The sequence below is a fragment of the Panulirus ornatus genome, chromosome 30 (assembly GCF_036320965.1).
Source record: "Panulirus ornatus isolate Po-2019 chromosome 30, ASM3632096v1, whole genome shotgun sequence".
NCBI classification, from domain to species: Eukaryota; Metazoa; Arthropoda; class Malacostraca; order Decapoda; family Palinuridae; genus Panulirus; species Panulirus ornatus.
This window is the reverse complement of record NC_092253.1, coordinates 7,975,001-7,980,000: the sequence shown is the minus strand read 5'-3', so window position 1 is coordinate 7,980,000 and position 5,000 is coordinate 7,975,001. Positions and strand designations below refer to the sequence as shown.

At 52.0% G+C, this 5,000-nt stretch overlaps 1 protein-coding gene across 1 annotated transcript in view; it reads left to right on the top strand.

The window, feature by feature from the left end:
• Tusp (WD40 superfamily protein Tusp) overlaps nt 1-5,000 on the top strand; it is a 169,908-nt gene that overhangs the window by 93,844 nt on the left and 71,064 nt on the right. The window lies entirely within an intron of this gene.

Here is a 5,000-nt window from a genome sequence, read left to right as displayed (position 1 = left end):
GAGATGAAGGGGGAAATTACACTCCTCATTTTCTCCCCACCCCCCTTCCCTCTTAACCCCCCCCTTCATCACCTCATTTCCTCATGTTTCCCTCCCAGGTTCCTCATTAATTTCTCTCTCTCTCTCTCTCTCTCTCTCTCTCTCTCTCTCTCTCTCTCTCTCTCTCTCTCTCTCTCTCTCTCCTATGACTTCCTCCCTTTCCTTCACCCTCCTCCTCCTCCTCCTCCTCCTCCTCCTCCTCCTCCTCCTCCCCACTGGGTTGAAGCAACTGCTGGCAAGGTCTCGAACCCGGCCTCTCCGACACGTCGCTCCGCCACCCCGTTCAGCCAGCGAGCCTTCCCCTCCTCCTCCGCCCCTCCCCCTCCCCCCATCTGAACCATCGAATTAAGGGGGTTTTGCTGGTCACTAAGGGGGGGGGGGGTAGGGAGCTCTCACTATCACCTCACACTCTCAGGTCACTATCACCTCACCATCACGTCACTGTCACCTCACCATCACGTCACTATCACCTCACCATCACGTCACTATCACCTCACCATCACCTCACCATCACGTCACTATCACCTCACCATCACCTCACCATCACGTCACTATCACCTCACCATCACGTCACTATCACCTCACCATCACGTCCACTGTCACCTCACCATCACGTCACTATCACCTCACCATCACGTCACTGTCACCTCACCATCACGTCCACTATCACCTCACCATCACGTCACTATCACTCACCATCACGTCACTATCACGTCACCATCACCTCACCATCACGTCCACTGTCACCTCACCATCACGTCACTATCACCTCACACTCTCAGGTCACTATCACCTCACCATCACGTCACTGTCACCTCACCATCACGTCACTGTCACCTCACCATCACGTCACTATCACCTCACACTCTCAGGTCACTATCACCTCACCATCACGTCACTATCACCTCACACTCTCAGGTCACTATCACCTCACACTCTCAGGTCACTATCACCTCACACTCTCAGGTCACTATCACCTCACACTCTCAGGTCACTATCACCTCACACTCTCAGGTCACTATCACCTCACACTCTCAGGTCACTATCACCTCACACTCTCAGGTCACTATCACCTCACACTCTCAGGTCACTATCACCTCACACTCTCAGGTCACTATCACCTCACACTCTCAGGTCACTATCACCTCACACTCTCAGGTCACTATCACCTCACACTCTCAGGTCACTATCACCTCACACTCTCAGGTCACTATCACCTCACCATCACGTCACTGTCACCTCACCATCACGTCACTGTCACCTCACCATCACGTCACTGTCACCTCACCATCACGTCACTGTCACCTCACCATCACGTCCACTGTCACCTCACCATCACGTCCACTGTCACCTCACCATCACGTCACTATCACGTCACCATCACCTCACCATCACGTCACTATCACCTCACACTCTCAGGTCACTATCACCTCACACTCTCAGGTCACTATCACCTCACACTCTCAGGTCACTATCACCTCACCATCACGTCACTGTCACCTCACCATCACGTCACTATCACCTCACCATCACGTCCACTGTCACCTCACCATCACGTCACTATCACCTCACACTCTCAGGTCACTATCACCTCACACTCTCAGGTCACTATCACCTCACCATCACGTCACTGTCACCTCACCATCACGTCACTATCACCTCACACTCTCAGGTCACTATCACCTCACCATCACGTCACTGTCACCTCACCATCACGTCACTATCACCTCACCATCACGTCACTATCACTCACCATCACGTCACTGTCACCTCACCATCACGTCACTATCACTCACCATCACGTCACTGTCACCTCACCATCACGTCACTGTCACCTCACCATCACGTCACTGTCACCTCACCATCACGTCACTATCACCTCACACTCTCAGGTCACTATCACCTCACACTCTCAGGTCACTATCACCTCACACTCTCAGGTCACTATCACCTCACACTCTCAGGTCACTATCACCTCACACTCTCAGGTCACTATCACCTCACCATCACGTCACTATCACTCACCATCACGTCACTGTCACCTCACCATCACGTCACTGTCACCTCACCATCACGTCACTGTCACCTCACCATCACGTCACTGTCACCTCACCATCACGTCACTGTCACCTCACCATCACGTCACTGTCACCTCACCATCACGTCACTGTCACCTCACCATCACGTCACTGTCACCTCACCATCACGTCACTGTCACCTCACCATCACGTCACTGTCACCTCACCATCACGTCCACTGTCACCTCACCATCACGTCACTGTCACCTCACCATCACGTCACTGTCACCTCACCATCACGTCACTGTCACCTCACCATCACGTCACTGTCACCTCACCATCACGTCACTGTCACCTCACCATCACGTCACTGTCACCTCACCATCACGTCCACTATCACCTCACCATCACGTCACTATCACTCACCATCACGTCACTATCACTCACCATCACGTCACTATCACGTCACCATCACCTCACCATCACGTCCACTATCACCTCACCATCACGTCCACTGTCACCTCACCATCACGTCACTATCACCTCACCATCACGTCACTATCACTCACCATCACGTCACTATCACCTCACCATCACGTCACTGTCACCTCACCATCACGTCACTATCACGTCACCATCACCTCACCATCACGTCACTATCACTCACCATCACGTCACTATCACTCACCATCACGTCACTATCACTCACCATCACGTCACTGTCACCTCACCATCACGTCACTGTCACCTCACCATCACGTCACTATCACCTCACCATCACGTCACTGTCACCTCACCATCACGTCACTGTCACCTCACCATCACGTCACTATCACTCACCATCACGTCACTGTCACCTCACCATCACGTCACTGTCACCTCACCATCACGTCACTGTCACCTCACCATCACGTCACTATCACCTCACACTCTCAGGTCACTATCACCTCACCATCACGTCACTGTCACCTCACCATCACGTCACTATCACCTCACCATCACGTCACTGTCACCTCACCATCACGTCCACTATCACCTCACCATCACGTCACTATCACCTCACACTCTCAGGTCACTATCACCTCACCATCACGTCACTATCACCTCACACTCTCAGGTCACTATCACCTCACCATCACGTCACTGTCACCTCACCATCACGTCACTGTCACCTCACCATCACGTCACTATCACTCACCATCACGTCACTATCACCTCACCATCACGTCACTATCACCTCACCATCACGTCACTATCACCTCACCATCACGTCACTATCACCTCACCATCACGTCACTATCACCTCACCATCACGTCACTGTCACCTCACCATCACGTCACTATCACCTCACACTCTCAGGTCACTATCACCTCACCATCACGTCACTATCACCTCACCATCACGTCACTGTCACCTCACCATCACGTCACTATCACCTCACACTCTCAGGTCACTATCACCTCACACTCTCAGGTCACTATCACCTCACCATCACGTCACTGTCACCTCACCATCACGTCCACTATCACCTCACCATCACGTCACTATCACCTCACCATCACGTCACTATCACCTCACACTCTCAGGTCACTATCACCTCACCATCACGTCACTGTCACCTCACCATCACGTCACTGTCACCTCACCATCACGTCACTATCACCTCACACTCTCAGGTCACTATCACCTCACCATCACGTCACTATCACTCACCATCACGTCACTGTCACCTCACCATCACGTCCACTATCACCTCACCATCACGTCACTATCACCTCACACTCTCAGGTCACTATCACCTCACACTCTCAGGTCACTATCACCTCACCATCACGTCACTGTCACCTCACCATCACGGAAGATGGGAAAGTGAACCTGTTTCAGAAGAAGAAAACGTTCGACAGCAAACAAGGGTTTAACTTGAAGGTTTACGGTATAGATTACATGTTACAGTGATACCTACATGGGTGTATTACGCTGAGGGGGGACGTTATAAGAGATGGGGAGGGGAGGGATGAGGATGGGGGAGGTTGGTTTAAGGGGAGAGAGAGAGAGAGAGAGATGGGGAGATGATGGGGTTTTCGAGGCGTCAGGTTTAAAGAGGTTGCTTGCGCCTTGACCCCGCTGGTCAAGGGGTGGGTCGAATTAGAATGGGTCAGGTCAGAGGTCAAGGCGTTGTATCGTAAGGTATTCTTTTGATGTCGTGCTCGAGGGTCGTAAGGTCGTCGTGCTCGAGGGTCACACGTCGTGCTCGAGGGTCGTACGGTCATGCTTTAAGGTCGTAAGGCTATGCTTGGGGGTCGTACTGATGTGATAAAGGGTCATGCTATCGTACCGTCGTGTTGTGCGGTCGTACCATCGTGTTGTGGGGTCGTACCTTCCTGTTGTGGGTCGTACCTTCATGTTGTGCGGTCGTACCTTCGTGTTGTGCGGTCGTACTTTCATGTTGTAGGGTCGTACCTTCATGTTGTGGGGTCGTACCTTCATGTTGTGGGGTCGTACCTTCATGTTGTGGGGTCGTACCTTTATGTGGGGTCGTACCGTCGAGCTGTGGGGTCGTACCTTCATGTTGTGGGGTCGTACCATCCTGTCGTAGGTCGTACCATCATGTCGTAGGTCGTACCATCCTGTCGTAGGTCGCACCGTCCTGTCGTGGGTCGTACCATCCTGTCGTGGGTCGTACCATCCTGTCGTGGGTCGTACCGTCATACCCCAAGCCAACAATATCCCTGTCTTCACTCACACATACAAACATCACAACAGTAATCGTTAAATTATTACGTCAATCCTCACGCTTGAGACTCCAAAAATCCCCCTCATTAATCCCACTCGAGGCTCCGTAAATCCCCTCAGTTAGGGATTAACGGAGCTGGAGGAGAGGGGAGAGGGATTTAGGATTTTAAAAAATATACTGTTATGTGTTCTCTTATACTGTATACCTA